Source organism: Zootermopsis nevadensis, unplaced genomic scaffold (assembly GCF_977971745.1).
Source record: "Zootermopsis nevadensis isolate Lab colony 2312 unplaced genomic scaffold, Znev_1.0 Znev_ptg000027l, whole genome shotgun sequence".
In the NCBI taxonomy this organism is placed as follows: Eukaryota; Metazoa; Arthropoda; class Insecta; order Blattodea; family Termopsidae; genus Zootermopsis; species Zootermopsis nevadensis.
Genome location: NW_028259159.1, coordinates 4,985,872 through 5,003,373, shown reverse-complemented (window position 1 = coordinate 5,003,373; position 17,502 = coordinate 4,985,872). Strand labels below are relative to the sequence as shown.

The 17,502-nt window shown below is 37.4% G+C and overlaps 1 protein-coding gene across 15 annotated transcripts in view; it reads right to left on the bottom strand.

The window, feature by feature from the left end:
* Positions 1-17,502, bottom strand: part of LOC110832276 (metabotropic glutamate receptor 2) — a 299,409-nt gene that overhangs the window by 268,977 nt on the left and 12,930 nt on the right. For 2 of the 15 annotated variants that reach the window (XM_087356482.1, XM_087356483.1), the window contains exon 1: positions 7,712-7,977. The exons of the other annotated variants lie outside the window; for them this stretch is intronic. The gene's annotated coding sequence lies outside the window, so the exon portion shown is untranslated. Of the gene's footprint in view, positions 1-7,711; positions 7,978-17,502 lie in introns of those variants that run through there. 15 annotated transcript variants of the gene reach the window in all.

The following is a 17,502-nucleotide window of genomic DNA, read 5'->3' as shown; positions in this document are numbered from 1 at the left end:
TTATGCAAACCCGCACAACAAATGTACACACTCTTATCTGAAAAAGAACAGTCATAACACGTTAGCACTGAAAAGGGTTTAAGGTATAGAATAATTTTCTAGTTTTTTTGGAATGATTACGTCACACACTGGCGAATTAAGAATGTGGGTCTTATAACAAAGGAGGTTCATGGCAAAAGAATGGAACAACATAAAATTTTGCAGAAACCAATGAAGTTGCCGTGATTGTTGGCTGCTTAACAATAGGTTTAATCTCTCTTTCGTATCACGCTGGGCCCAGACAGACTTAAGAAACAAAGCTTACCTTCCCTATTGTCCTTTCTTTTACGACCGTTAAAATAGGAAGACATTAAAAGTCCCGTTCACGAAGAGAAAAGTTGATAAATGTGTCGAGGAAGAAATATCTAGTGACAACATTAATGTACTGGGATTAGTGTATGACAGGATAAATTTGACCTTTCGACGGCTTAGAATTCATTTTTGATAAGCTTAAAGAATAAATACTGCAAAAAAAAGCTCGGGTATTCACTTTAAGTAACGAGGATTTTGAATAAGTCCGAAACGAATCCCGGCAGCAGGCATTACGAACCACGTACGTCGTCAAGCTCTCCAGAAAATAAAATTAATTTTAACACTACAAAGCCCGAAGCGTATCCGAATAATGTATGAAAATTCATTTCCTATCTCAAATAAAACACGACCTATCTCCATTACAAAGATCAACTGGTTAATGCTGTTTAGGGTATTAATTTATTTACATTTGAGAATCACATTAAATCCATATATATGTTCTGTGCAAAGTACCAACGTAACGTTTGTTAAAACAGACGGTACATATAATTACCAATAGATTTTTAAAGCGTTAAAATAAAAATCACCTAAACTGTATCCTTATTTTTATGCAGACAAATGCATGTAAGGTGACGCGGAAGGATATATTTTGAACTTTTCTAAAGCAATTCGTGTTTAAGACTTACTTAAGAAATGCCCGTTGAATGCCAACGTTCCTCTTTACATCGGGGCACGAGCAGATGTGCTTCAAATGCTAAAAGCTTTGGAATCTCTCGTCCACATACTTTAAAACCAAATTCAGCTTCAGATTTGTGGTTGACTGGGAGGTGTTACGGTAAAAATTTAGTTTTCTCCTCGTTGACATGTCAATGCCTAGCGAATAGACCGCCAATGCCATCTCTAGAACCCTCTTTCACGATATCAGCTGTTCGCCCTGTCCTTTCAGCAGAGCACAAGTACGTATGGGAAGAATGCAGCCTTAAAAATCCATCGACTCTTTAATCCATTACTGATATCTCTGGTAGACTTCAGATGTAACTCGAGAAAGACGAAACCCGCGAAGAACATTATGAAACGGGAATAAGGTTCATAAATAAATAAACAAAATAGAACGAGAGTCAAGTTCCTATTCTCTAAGTGATTGCGAGGCTTGTTATTTAAGTCTAAACTCGAAATCCCGTTATTTTAAAAAAAGTCTTGGGTTCGGAACACACAATATAAAGACTCTGTCAGTTACTTCGTATACGTGTGAAGAGTCTCGTAACTTCCGGGAGGTACATGAAAACACGTAAGCCTAAGAAAATTTAAAGAATCAAGTTATGACAGTTAAAAATTAACTGCAACTGATGTAATTATATAAAAAGGCAATGATATTTACTTTAATGAAACCGAAACTTCTTAAAAAGAAATACTCGTTCGTGCCCATTCGTTTGCCAAACGGCCCTCAGAGATGATTCAGAGCACATCATGTTTGATCAAGTGGATGAAAGGGGTGGAAGATATTAGGAGCAGATTCTCCATTCCAGCGTTTATCAACTTATGGTTCGCGTACCACTGTTGAGTGGTACGCGAACTAAGTAAGAAAATCAAAAGATAATATTAACATAAATAAGTTTTCCCTTGACGCATTTGGTTAGTGGTACATTTAATATGTTAAATTAGAATTAGTGGTACGCCAGCGAAAAAGGGTGAGAACCCCTGCTCTATTCTAATATGAACAAATTTTGAAGTTTCAAAGACCTTCATTTTAAGTCAAGATTTTTATATGCCTTTGTGACTCAATGTAACTTTTACGTATAATTGAAAACAACGTAATTCTCAAAATATTAAAATATCTAAGGTCAATGGGTTAAGACAAGTACAGCCACATTTAAAATAATTACAGTCCAGAGTACTAAAACATACTTCTTTACTCAAATCCAACCTGCTACTAAACCTGTAATACCCGTTAATTCAAATATAAAATGTTTTATGCGTATTTTGTTATGAAGTCATAAGTCAGGCAAGGAACTGTACCATAAATAATTTCTATTTAATTTTCAGCAGGAGACCAAGTCAAAAGCATCATAAATAACACAGGCCACACGAAGAAATATGAGCCTACAAAATTCAAAGGGAGAATCATAAAAATACGATGCTTTCAGACTATGCCCGGAGTGCGATACATTACATCGACATACATTTTTATGATTTACGAACTTTATAGTTTTGGTAAGAAATGATAAATTACGGGTCATGTCGAATGTGCGAATAATGTCACATTTGGTTCACGCCCAGTAGCAGCAAAGCTCAGCACTCCCAAACCTCTTGCAATGGCTAATTGCGACATTTGAATTTCTCCCCCCCCCCCAAAAAAAAACGCTGCATGGGAGGGATTCCACTGAAATATTACCTTATAGGTCAATGAATATGGGAGAACTATTGCACCTACAAACACTCCAAGCATGAAGATCTGACACACGGGTTACAGATCACCATTTTAATTACAAAGGACCAGAGATCAAGGCCGTTGCATTTGATACTAACTCCCCCACAGGTTTCTGTATCACGATAACGCTCGATACACGTTTCACATATGGATTTGGCACTCGATTCTAACTACATGTTTCCCTGTCCTTTTGTCTCTAGCCTCTTCAGATTAAACTCTGTGTAATTTCTTACTTTACATAACCGTATATTGCTACCTATCACTGACACGCAAGAAACTGTCAAGTATTACTTAATCACATTTTATTTAATTTTTATTCGTCTATACCTTGGACATAGCCACGGTGGCCTTCTAATCCTGGGGTCTCGGGTTCGATTCCCGGCGGTGCCCGAATTTATAACTTGTGTTGGGCAAGGCCGTGGTCTAGGCAACACGGAGTTTTCCTCCGTGGCATCCCAACAATTACTCCATTCACACACAGAAGAAGGCAATGGCAAACCACTTATGGATCATCTGCCAAGAACGTATATGAACAGGTCCCAGTCAGAGAAAAGGATGGAAGGTTCGTGTTCATATGGACCTGTCGTCAGACAGAACACTAAAAAAAATAAAAAAAATGCCTTGGACAAAATCAATGGTTTCTTCGTCATTTTCTTCCTGACAAAAGTTAAACCGTCAGTTTAAGACACTTTCATCGGCTCTTAAAATGTTAATGTATGACTCGTTATCGACTAAAAATGTATAGTGTTACACAATAATAGTCAGTGAACCATGGAATAAAACCACGAACTTGTGTTGTTAAAGATACTCAGGAGATACAAGAACGGCCTGAGAAATGGAATTGAACCCAGGTACTGTCAGAGTGAAGAAGTGTTTTAATTACGACGTGCAGTCAGTGAACTTCATACTATCCTGCAAATCCTAATGCGTCATCAACACGTCAAGTACACGTGAGGTACAGCCAGCCATCCGCCATAGCACTGTCTGAAACTTCAGTAGCAAATTGCCTGAAGTCTGACGTGTTATATAAAAACCTCGTTCCCATTTTACACAGAAAAAAGAGAGAGTGAATACGTATTTAAAAAAAAAATAACGCTACCGAGGCGCATTAGCACAGCGTGAGACAAAAAATAATAAATTTGTATTTATTTTCTTTTTTTATTTATTTTTATTTTATTTTGAACGACATTTTATATTACTTCGCAGACTGTACCTTTGATGCTAAGCAAAAGTCTTTCTTACCGAGTAACAAGTGTAGATGATCTAATCAGAGAACGATTAGTAAATAATCAATTAGGATAAACGGGAAACTAGATTGCACGAAGCCTGGTTTTAGGTACTATCCAGGTATGTGCCTAAAGAAAATCAGAAAATTCATGAAACCCGCAGTGAGGAAAGCCGGTATTTGGGCTGAAGTACGAGACAGGGGCCATCAAAATACGAAGCAGGAAAGCTAATCATAATAATGGTCATAATATAAAGATTATTTATTTATTTACTTATTTTAGTTTAATAACCACAATAGCCACGGTGGTCTAGCGGTTAGAACGCTGGCCTTGTAATCCTGGGGTCTCGGGTTCGATTCCCTGCGGTGCCCGAATTTATAACTTGTGTTGGGCAAGGCCGTGGTCTAGGCAACACGGAGTTTTCCTCCGTGGCATCCCAACAATTACTCCATTCACACACAGAAGAAGGCAATGGCAAACCACTTCTGGATCATCTGCCAAGAACGTATATGAACAGGTCCCAGTCCGATAAAAGGATGGAAGGATCCTGTTCATATGGACCTGTCGTCACACAGAACACTAAATAATAATACCACAATAACTGAGTTGCATACCAACCTAAATTTTTATCGACATCTATCAATAAATGGCATTAATGTAGATTCATGTAATTATTTTAAAGTACCGTTTTAGGCATCCCATCACAGCATGCAACATTGACAAGCCACAAAATAACTTCGTTTTGCACACAATTAAAACTAAGCAGAATTATTTCATTATTTTATGCACTGTTTACGCGAAACGCAAACAATAATGGAAGTGCCGCTCTTGTAAGTAATGCAATTAAAATTCTGGTTCTACAAAAGCGACTGTAAGACTGAACATGCCCGTCCTGTGGGTTGTTACGCTGTTCAGCCTGGTATAAATCCACCGACGTTTCAGAGGTACCTCTACCTTTGCAACATTTCAGAGAACAGTCTTGTAGTTGCTCAAACTGATTACCTATCTTCCGATAAATCCTGAAATGTCGACTATAATAATATAATATTAAAAGGGTTAATTGTTATGGGTTTCGAGATGAAAATCAGTGCTCTCAAAGATCAGCACTCCACATGTCCTTTTATATAGGACTACATGGCTCCCAGATTTGATCCCATATATCAATTTTGTGTAGCATTCTGGTTATGCTTTCTCCTGTAGACTTCTGCTGATTCCTGGAAAACTCAAGTGGGATAGAGGGGGTTGTTATATTACCAAGAGAGCCTTACAGCGGCTGTGACAAGTCCTGAGGGTGACATTTGATTAATCCCAATGCGCTGGACGATACAGACCCTTAACAAGGGGGTTAGAGGTTACAGATAACAACCAGGACATACATGGTTCTCCAACAAGCAGTTCTTCTTCAATTAGCGACGGCTTGGTAACAGTCACTAGAATTCATCTTGTTTGCAGCTTCACCTGTTCTCAGCACGCACGCACGACACACACTCCTAAAGTAAATCTTGGAAAATGTTCGTCAGGAATCCGTAAGGAGTAAAGCATAAATGCATTCTGTGTGAAGATGGCTGTCTTTTGGGGATGTTGCGCCGTGTACTTTGCTAGAAGATTATCGACGTTTCAGAGATGCCTACTGCCTTCCTTCGTGGGGAAAATTTATCCTTGAAACGTTGATAAATTTCTGCGAAACTTGCACGGCGCTACATTATATTCAAAACTCGCCTCCGTGCGAACCTGAAATATCACAATTCGTTCATAGTTATAAAATATTCCGAATCTCATCTCAAAGATCCCTTACGCCTTTATGTTGTGATTATTTGGCTCAGGGATAATTTTGTCTTAAAATATATCTATTAAAAAGTTTAATTTAAATCATCGTTGGAATCGACAAAGCATCTTGGCTTTAGCAGGAGATCCTGACAGTTTCCTGGAACACTTAAAAATTCTCAGAGGGTTGCATCTTTTCCCCTAATCTCCTTATTCCAAGACGGAAACTCAGCACTTTCGCCTTTGTAGTCCGTATTTCACAAGAGGAAGTGTTTGGAAGTATAAACGGTAATTTCACTATCGCATAATTAACGTGCCTATATCCAAGTACACAACCACTGTATTTGTGTGCAGAAGTCAAGAGACACGCAGCGAACCACAAGTTACCTCTTCTTCAGTTAGCTGTTTTCGTCAGAAATCTTGTAGCTAAGGGATTAACATATTAATCGACAACAGTCTGGATTAAGATTTGTACTGTTCCAGTTGCAAAGTTTAAAACTGTCCTGTATCTTTGTGTGTAAGTCCCTGAGATTAAAGTATTTTATATTCAAATGAAGGAACTAGCTGCATGGAAGAAAGTTATCACTGAAACTCAGGTAGTCAGCTACGTAAGAAACTCCGTGCCTTTTATGAAACCAAAATGTTTCATTACCGTGTACATATGACGCTGCATCTGGATTTTACCATGATTAAAACTTTTGGTTAAATACAGTCCACGCCAACAAATTTTATTTGTTTAAGAGGCATTTTATAATAAGGAAAAGAGAGGTAAATTTAACAAAGTGCTGATGCAGGATTTGGAAATATCATTTCCTTCCTTCCTTCCTTTTAGAGAGAGAGGGCCTCGTACCCATCCTGTCGTAGATTCCTTGATTCAGGACAACACCGCAATATTTATTTTATATTATTTTGTGTTAACAAAGTAACGAGTAGGATTTGAAGTTCTCACGGTGGTGAGTACGAAGAAGGCTGTCTTCAGTATTTTAGTACCGTGTAGTCTAGTAAACGTTTACTAACGTTTCAGAGGTCCTTTCTACCTCCATCATCAGGGCGATGCTCTGATGATGGAGGCAGCAAGGACCTCTAAACCACTGGTAAACTTGGACCAGACCAAACGGGGCTACAAGCTAACAGACAGCCAAGTTCAAAGTAACAAGCACGAAACGTCTTTTACGACGTTTTACAACAATGGTGGAGGATCTGTGATACCAGTGTTTCAAGTTCTGATTCAAATAGACGCGCATTTCCCGATGTTGTGGTGCCTCATGTCACCAGAGGTTTTACGACTGGCCGACCAAGTAATTCCGTCAAATTCCTGAAGATACTAACTTTGAATTACGAAATCCCCTTCATTTTATCCACCCCTGGAGTCTATTCCGATCAAGGTGAATCCTGTCCACACCATCAAACCACGTTTCAGATTTATTTTAATATTATCATTTCGCATACACAGCTACTGCAAGAGGTCTCGTCCCAATAGATTTTTCCCATTAAAATGCCTACATTTATACCACTACTTCGACTGCCATCACACATTCCTTGCTTCAACAACTTAAATTAATAATATATTTAAGATTTGAGGTTATCACGACGGTAGATGTCCACCGACGTTTCTGATGTCATGCTGCCTCCGTCATCATCGCCCTGATGACGGATTCAGCATGACCTCTGAAACGTTGGTAAACATCTACCAGACTACACGGCGCAAAAACCTAGAAGACAGCAATCTTTAATAACATATTGTGAGGTAAGATTTTAGGGTGTCAGGGAGACGATGTTTAATGCCTCCATCATCAGGGAGATGATGATGTTGGAGTCAGTAAACACATCTGAAACGTCGGTCACTTTCTACCAGATTACTCGGTAACATCCTAGAACACAGCCATATTAAATATGATATTAAACCCACAACACTGTAATAAAAATTAGTCTCCAACAATGAGGCGTACATTTGTCCCATTTACAGCACCACAGAATTACCTAAGTTTTTTATTGCACTCACCTCTGCTGGTTGCATGGGATGGATGACCTTCAACCGGGCTACATCGCACTACTCTGCATAGTAACTACGAAAACACAACACCATGCCTGCACCGAGACTTATTATAATGGCTTCAGTACGTTATACTAATTTTCAAAGTTTGCTGATTATTATAAACCCAAATTTCACTTATAATATCATCTTACAACTTAATTTCCAACCAAATAAACACTTGAAACAAACACAGCAACTATCCCATTTGCACCAACTCAAACGACAGTCTTCTTTTTCTACCGCCAGACTTCGTTTTTCAACGACTTCGTTTCGGTAATTTCCGGTTCTCACACAGGCTTGCGACACACGTACCAACTGTCGCGCAGGGATATACAAAGTTTTCGCAAACTTAGCGTATTTATGCTTTACGACCAGAATAAAAAATATGTCAGAATAAAAGTAAACACTCCCAAAAAGTGTCCCAAGTTCGAATTCTGGTGAAGATGGTTTCTGTGAATTGGAAAACAATAAACATACATGAACATTGAAAATGACTAATAGATTACAAGAAAAATGTAACTGTGTAATTTTGTAATAATTTCACAAACGAAGCTCCTGAATGTACATTCTTTCTTAGTTCGCCGCTGTAAATTATATTTTACAATCAAACAATTCACGCTGTAAATAACTTGAGATTATTTCCCTGCAATAAAACTTGCTCCAGCTTTGTTAACTTGAAGCTACAAAACTTCAAATTAATCATTTAAAAACCAATGGTAACATTCTGTTCCATATGCTTTAACAATAATTTTACGATAATCATTGTCTTTTACGTTTAATTTTTTAATCATTTCGACAGCTCTTGCCGAATTTGATCTGTGTAACTTCTGTTATGGATTATCCCTTGGTTTGAATTTCGGTCATTTAAGCTCAACTAAGCATCAGTTTAATCGTACACTTAAATAAAAACATCCTTAGTTACGATTCTGTATGGATATTTTGTCAGATTCTGATCTAACTAACATCTGCGCCCTGTTACCAATAAATCGTTCGTGCGTTCCATTCAACTTAATTTCCCTACAGCCGATATTACTTTACGGAATAAACACTTTCTTCATACATTCACCTGCATAATCTCTTATGTATTTTCATTCGAAAATAAAAATTACATCTGAGAAAAAAATTGCAATAAATGTAACAAGGATCCACAAACGGATTTATGTGAAATAGGTCCTGCTGTCATACACAAGAGTTCAATAAATTTGCGCTCAAATTTTAGTGACGCAGAATTACTTCGGTTTACGTTGCTCAGAATTAAGGACAATATATCACGTGTCTGACCAATAGATGTCGCTCTACAATCTCCCACTTATTCGCTTATTGATTGGTGCTTTACCGTACTTTTGGAAGTTTTTACACGACATCCCATTTATAAAAAAATCGCTTAAGCCCTAACCCAACGAATATAGAAGTTTTCTATTGTAGAGTTTCAATAATATTCAGAAATAGATTACAGGATAGATATCCATTTTTGTGCTTAAATTTCATGACACTTTCGAATGATGGGTTATATAGCACGATGTCACTATTGAGACCGGTAATAGTTTATCTGACTCATTTCTTTCGATGCTGCATAAACTGTTTACGAAATTAATTCCGTTATGTTATTTACAGTAGGAGTTTGAGTACAGAAATCTCAATAAAAATGAAGTGTATAGTGAGTCGTCGGCTTTTATGACTTGACCATCAATCATGCTGGTATATTTGGCACTTCTCTCTAGAATTATTTAGTTGCGTCAAAAGACATCATATAAACTTTACGTAAGGACGGCAGCAATGACCAACTGTTAACAAGGATATATAAACAAACATCGCCCTGATGAAGGAGGCAGTATGACCTCTGAAACGTTGGTAAACATCGACCAGTCTACACAGCGCAACAACCCAGAAGACGGAAATCTTCATACTCATCGCCCTGATGATGGAGGCAGTATGACCTCTGAAACGTTGGTAAACATCGACCAGACTACACGGCGCAACAACCCAGAAGACAGAAATCTTCATACTCTGATGACGGAGGCAGTATGACCTCTGAAACGTTGGTAAACATCGACCAGACTACACAGCGCAACAACCCAGAAGACAGGAATCTTCATACTCATCGCCCTGATGATGGAGGCAGTATGACCTCTGAAACATTGGTAAACAACGACCAGACTACACGGCGCAACAACCCAGAAGACGGAAATCTTCATACTCATCGCCCTGATGACGGAGGCAGTATGACCTCTGAAACGTTGGTAAACATCGACCAGACTAAACGGCGCAACAACCCAGAAGACAGAAATCTTCAACAAACATGTTGTTTATTGCTAAACCGGAAATATTGTTATAAAGGAATAATTTGCTGAAATAAGCTGTCTCGTAAATGAAATGCAACATTAAATTATTAATTATAAAAGAAAAAAAGGTAATGTAAAAGTAAAGTGATACGTGGGTGTGTCTCAAAATCCCGCCACTGCTACTTTGAACCCGGATAAGAAAAAGAAACCTGGTACCAAATGGATGGTTCCCAGCCAAATTTCTATCACTTTCGAGAATCTAACACTGGTAATCCAACAAGTAGTCTAACTAGTATAAGCCTAATCTATTTATAAATGGTTATAAACATAAAAATAAACAATTTGAGTAAACTATTAAGGTAATGTAATTCCAATGTTGTGTTCTGCAGCGGTTAAGTCAAAATCGAATAAAATAACTAGATATGTGCCCAGGAAATGTTTTGTATGAATTACGTAGTATAACGCATGTATAATCTTAGTTGTGTTTGTATTTGCACGTCAGACACGTTTACACACGTACAAATGAATTCCTCTTCACTTTGTGTCTTTTCAAGTTTATTTTACGAGAGAAGTCTACAGCATAAAGAGCTCTTGGTTAATTTATATTCATATATATTCATTGCTTAAGTCTTTATGAAAATTCATTACATTTTACGACACATACCACTTAAACAAAACTTTTAAACAGGCTGTATGGTACTATATTTACACGGCAAGCCATACAAAACAAGTCCTTAGATTTCAAACGTTCGGATTGTTCTGTATTTGTTTTGAAACGTTATTCCAATTACACTCATGGATATTTGACGGTATATTTTGTATTTCTATGATATATGTACATGTAAATTTGATGTAAAACCGCAAAAGAAGGCACGACGCTAACCTATCTCTAAGGACGCAGCTATTTTTAAAGGGTCAGGCCTACATTTCATGGCGAATTATACGCACGCCACAGTGACTATTGCACTGAAAAAGCATTGCCAGTCTGAATTGATATCAGACACTTTCAAGAGTGTACTGTAGCGATTTGATGATCTTCGCTTCGTTGATGAGCTCATTGTACTACACGGACCGCGCTCTGTAGAATGAATTGCTTTTTATACCTCCAACGTTCTGGATTACTTGAATTTATGATGAGAGAGAAGCACGTTCATATCGAAAAATAAAAATTCAAAAGCTCTTAAATACTAAAGCATTTTTCAGACTACCAATTCATAGCAAACAATTTATATATTAAATAAAATGCATTTCAATAATACAATATAATGCCATGTCATTTGCTTACAGACAGACAGATGTTTCAGGGGTCTTTTTGTCTTTGGTATAAACTTTTAAGTATGTTGGTTCGAAGCAGAGAACGTATGTAGTATTTTAAACACTATGTTACAACTTCTCTGTATTAATATAAGCATATTCGCATATATTTTATTAATCAATCTAAACTTTTCATGATATTTATTCTGATCAAACAATAAGAGTCATGACAGTGTCCAATATAAAATCACCAGTAGACACCACATGTCATCCTTGAACGTATTAGGGAAATGAGAATGTATATTGGTGATATTTCAGGTTCTCACGGCAGCTAGGATGGTGTTTTTCCTGGAATGTTGAGCCATGTAGGCTAGTAAAATTTTACTGAAGTTTCACAGGTAGTTGCAGCCTCAATTATCAGGGCGAAAACTAAAGATTGAGGCAGCAAGGACCTCTGAAACGTCGGTAAAATTGTATTAGCCTACACACCGGAGCATCACAGAGGGCAGTTATCTTAAGGATTTAATCGTTTTCTTGGCAGTCAAATAGAATCTTACGAAAATTTATTTATTTTTCAAACATGTGGATCTATACAAGAAATAACAGACCACATATCTCAATTATTAATATGTAAGATTTATGCTATAGATCTTACATGCGCCAACTATGTACAGAAACATTTTGTTTACTTATGCATACGAGAAATCGAAAGGTTATCTACAGGGAATGTTTTTTAGACAAGACAGTGGAGAAGTTAACTTACTCCTTATAGGTCAGTCCGACTTAACTCGAAAAGCGTGTCATTGTTCCATCTGAAACAGCTCTTGGAAAGCTGTTGTAAAATTAATTTATGGATTTATAAATTACTATAGAAACATATAAAATAAGAATTATCTTAAAAACCTCCAGACGGCTTGAGTTAGTGACGACTGGAAAGAAGCGACACTACTTAAAACAAAAGCTAACTTGTAAGGTTGAAAAGTCAACAGAGTATCCAGAGGGTAGATCTGTTCCAGACGCTTCTTTAATGTAATACTAATTTCTTATTGATAAACTTTATCTTAATTTATGTAAATTATTATCTAGCGTTCAGGATTTAGTTTCAATAATTCCATGTGCAATTTTAATTTAATATGTCTAGTACAGTTGATAAGGAATCATTTAACAAAATTAGAGATGAACATTAGCAATGAATGTAAACGATGAAAATGTCCGATTAAAGATTTACGAAAAAATTAGAAAGTGGTTATACTCAACAGAATCAAAATGTAGTGTCAGAAGAGAAAAGTGCTCCAACTTTTCACAGATCGTTCACCTCTTCATTGCCAGATGGAAAAATCTCACGCTGATATCCGGGTTCTTATTCCGCTATGCACTCTCCATTTCCAAAAGAGCTCTGAAAATGGAAGGTCAGAGTATCCTTGAGAGGTTGAAATACTTACCTTTCGAAGACAAGGTTACTGACCGGTGGCGAGGTGTTAATGTAAATCAGATATTCGCGAACTACATCCCGCTTAAAGGTTGAATCTCTACCGCGAAATAACAAAGATATCAGCACAAACTTTTAAAGCCTCGCACAAAATGCAGAGAAATGATTTTAAAGACAAAATAAAAACAATATATATATATATATGTCTACAAATTTATGGGAAATTCAAGTGAGATTTCATGTTTTCATGGCGGCGAATATGAAGATGGCTGTCTTCTGGGTTGTTGTGAAAAATAGTCTGCTTTCATAAGTGCCTGATGATGTAGGCAGCAGGCAAATCTAAAACGTTGGTAAACGTCTATAATACTGCACTGGACAAAATCCAATAGTCTTCGAATATTATGATACCTGAAATCTCTTCAGAGATTCAAACCCATGAAGTCTTACATTGGAAACAGAACAAACACTTCATGCTCATGCCTGAAAGAGACAGTGCAATACAAACCACACACTTAAAACAAACGTGAAAACTGTGCAATATTCGTGATGAACATTGAAACAAGGGACATGCATACGTTAATTTTTTTTCACAACAACCGAACCTTTTTGATCTTATATTTCCTTTGTGAAGAGTTTGACAATATTTAAAATTTAAAAGTACAATATTTTTATGAATTTAGTAGGAGTTTGTTTTATTGTGACGACGTAACGCATTCACATATAGAAGCTTTGTTCACTGCAGTTTATTCAGTAGCAAAACTACTGTACACTACAAACAGGTTCGCGGGAATGTACAGTAATACCATGCTCTCTGATTATCACCTTTGTATATTACGACAGAATGGACTTTGAAGGAGTATCTTCTACATGTTTGACTTGTTAGGTCCTGAATTTCAATCAGATACGACTGCACGTATGTTCTGAGCGCAGAACTTCATAAATATACACTCACATACAGCAAATATTCTGATTCCATCTGACGTGCGGTACAAAGCACTGAAGATGCAAATGTTACCTGTTGTTTAGCATGGATGTACAACTTGTTTTCTGACATCAAGGAACGGAATCGGATTGAGGATGCATGAGAAAATTATGCTGTGGTTTACGTATGGAAAACAGTGAACTACATGACTGAAGACGAGGCAAGGCTAAGCTAATGAGACATATGTAGGTCACTGCGATTAGACCTAGATCTTAAAATAGACAGGAGCTCCATCTTTTAACTCTTCACCAAACATTATTACGATGATCATATCAAGAATAATAAGATGGGCTAAGTATTTAGTACGCATGTGGCATGAGATATGCTTGCAGAATTTTGGTTTGAAAGCCTGGAAGGAGACGAAACACGTTAAGACCTGGGCGTAAATGGGAGGATAATATTAAAATTAATTTTAGTCACTTAGGGATGGAGGTTATGGATTGGATTTGTCTGGCTTAGGATAGGGACCAGTGGCGGGTTCCTGTGAAAAACGGAAGACATGCAGCTTCACAAGAAGGACCGATTCATGGAGTTTAATCCGTCAACCACGCACATATAAACGTAAAAGTCAAACTGAATATGCAAATGTAAAACAAAGGAGAATTAAACAGACCACACATACGTATTGCTGGCGGACACTCCCTTGAAATGAGGCTATTCTTAATTTGGGTTTTCATGTTTCTTCTCAGGCACTCGACTTCAGTCGGTGACGGAGCACAATTCATGATATTCAAGAATATTTTTTCTAGCAGGTTGGTGTCGTGGTTGTACTCAGACATGTACCTTTAACTACATGGCGCAGAATAATTGAGAGGCCGATTATAATCCATCTGTTCCAAACACTTCACAGTTTTTATGAAAACATGAAGATCATTATCGTGTAGACAAGGGGCTGCAAATAGACCTTGTCCTCATCCAGAAAGACCCAGTCTAAACCACCACAATATAATAATTATTTTAATATTATCTTACCACTTATGGTTGGATGTTGAAAGCGGTCCATTCACTATTACTAAAATTTTGAAGGACATTTTTATTTCTTCTTTAAGACCCGTGAACATCGCACTTGTATGCGGGAAATACGTAATAATATCTTGTGAAGAACGCGGTCATTAAAATCGCAGCTTTGTAGTTTTTCACTTGGGAGGTAGTTGGCTCGAATCTCAGCTTGGCCAACAGTAATTATGATTGACATTATTTTCGTATTTAGCATAAACATTGTCTCCCTTGAGCGAACGTTCTCAACAAGGGAAATGATCTAGCTTCGTTATCTGTCTTTTTATATTTTTTAAAGTTTTACAATTATATTAGTGTTCCCTAGGTGGATTATTTGTTTTTATTTATATTTCTTCATTTTTTGCTCTGTGTTAATATTGTTTCTATTTTGGGTTTGCCTGTACTTGGCAGTTAAATTTAATACTGTACATGTATAAGTTTAGTTAATCCGTTTGTGTAATATTATCCATTTTTATTTCACTATTATTGTATGTATTATCAGTGTTTGCCTGTTATTGGCTTCTTGCTGTTGGCAAACACGTAAATAAATTAATTGAATTAATTGAATTGAATTGAATTGAATCTATAATTACGAGTAAATGCCGGATATTATCTCCAAATAAGTCACCTGCTTTAAAATGATCATATTCTTGCTATTGACATAACACCTTTGTAACAGCAATGATTCACAGTCTGTGAATAAAAGTAAACATTATCTGATATACACGTAATAGAGCGATGGTTTTGTAATAAAACCTGGTGGTGGCCACTGAACGCAATAGAACCAAAGAGTATGCAAATTTTCCGGTAGAAAAATAACCACTTCACATTTGGTTAACCTCATTGTGGTTGGTGCCAACATTGTGTCGGACTGATTTGATTTCAAATCACGGAATTAAATTAGTTGAATCAATTATTCGGATGAACAGTGCCACCGTACATTCAATTACCCCACTAATGACAACTGTAACTGCCTAACACTTCCATGATTAAGAAAGAGCGACACATTTTACAGTTTACTGGCCGACACTTTCTTTTATCTCGTCAAATTAATTTAAATTATTAAAAGAAATTATTTTACGTCGGGCTTAATTTATTATAAAGAGTTAAAAAATACTGATCAGAATCATTGGCATTTATGACTGACAACTTGTTGCTATGATTTGTGGTACGTAAAACGTAAGGCATCAAAGGAACCACAAATCAGATTTGTAAATTGCCGGTCTGTTTCGTGAAAGTGGCATTCAGATTTTAACAGAACGAGGCTGAATCACGACAAACACCGGTTAAGTGAAAATATTATAAAAGTGTCAAAGAATATACGCGTTTGAATAGCATGAAAAATAATGTCACAGAGGGCTCATGTTGCATCTGCTACAGAGGATGAAATAAAACCACACAGTCCGAAGTGGACAGCACTTATGGATGGAAATGTGAACTGGACTGAATTGGCTCACGAGTGGATCCATTAGGGGAGCTCCTGAGATGACGGTAACAGATGGTGATATATCATCGTCGTCCTTAGCAACACTGAATCTGTTTACTCACTAAGAACTGTCTACTGACCAAAGAGTTAATATGACAAGAATTTTTTTTCTTCTCACATAGTACATGGCACTTGTCAGAGTTAGTTACGATATAACGAGATGCATTTATATGTTGGTTCTTAGCAAGGCTGACGAATTAAATTTTTGAGATAATTTGATTACATAGTTCAGAAATACCAATCACCATAAAGGAGCATCCTTTTTGAGGCTAATTTAGTCTTTATGGAAACAGAAGATTCATTACCGTGTTCACAACAGCCAGCCACCAGTCCCTATCATCAGCCATATTAATCCAGCCCACGACTTCCAACGCCATTTTCTTAAGATTAAATTTAATATTATAATTCCCATCTACGCCGTCGCCTTCGGAGTAGTCCTTCACTTCAGGAATTAAGGACAAAATTTTGTACGCGTTTCTCATTTCCCATGCGTGCTACAGACATCGCCCACCTCATCCTTGATTTGATTACCACAGTAATAAATTGTGAAGATCATAAATTATGAAGCTCCTCCCAATTTTATAGATGTCGTAATTTCTCATTGCTTTTCAAACTGACAGTCCTCCCTTCCACCCTGAAAGAACAAATTGCAGCTGCTAGAGCAATTAACTTAATGGCCTGTGCGTTCGTGCGTATGAGTGTGTGTGTGTGTGCGTGTGCGTGCGTGCGTGCGCGCTTACAGGAGACAGAGTACTCCCCTCCTGAAACTCGACCAACTCACGCACCACGCCCCAGAAGAAAGCAAACCATCAAAAAGGGTGTGTCGCATACCTTTCCGTCCAACATTCAATGCACTTCTGTCTCATAGCAACCGAAGGAAAGCCAATTCGTCTTCGAGATAATACATTATAGTGTATTCACAATTACTTTTTCAGACTTTCTGGAAGACAACAGGATTTGAGTTCCTCACGGCGGTGAGTACGAAAATGGCTGTCTACTGGGTTTTGGTGCCGTGTCTGGCACAAGTTTATCAGCGCCCTGAACATGGATGCAGTAAGAACCTTTGAAACGTTAGTAAACCTGTAACAGATACATGACACTTCAACCCAGAAGACAGCCGTCTTCTGGAAGACAGCTTACAGACATTGTTCACGCTGTCCTTGGAGTGAACACAAAGAAACGTACAGCAGGAAGAGATAGAACCCTGGCCTTCAGATGGCCTTCAGCCAGTGAACAGCAAATCGGTCACCCACTTCAGAATCTGACTCAGCTAAATGTTACTTAGCGTGCAAGTGACAATGAACGACGACAAATCGTCACCGATCTTAC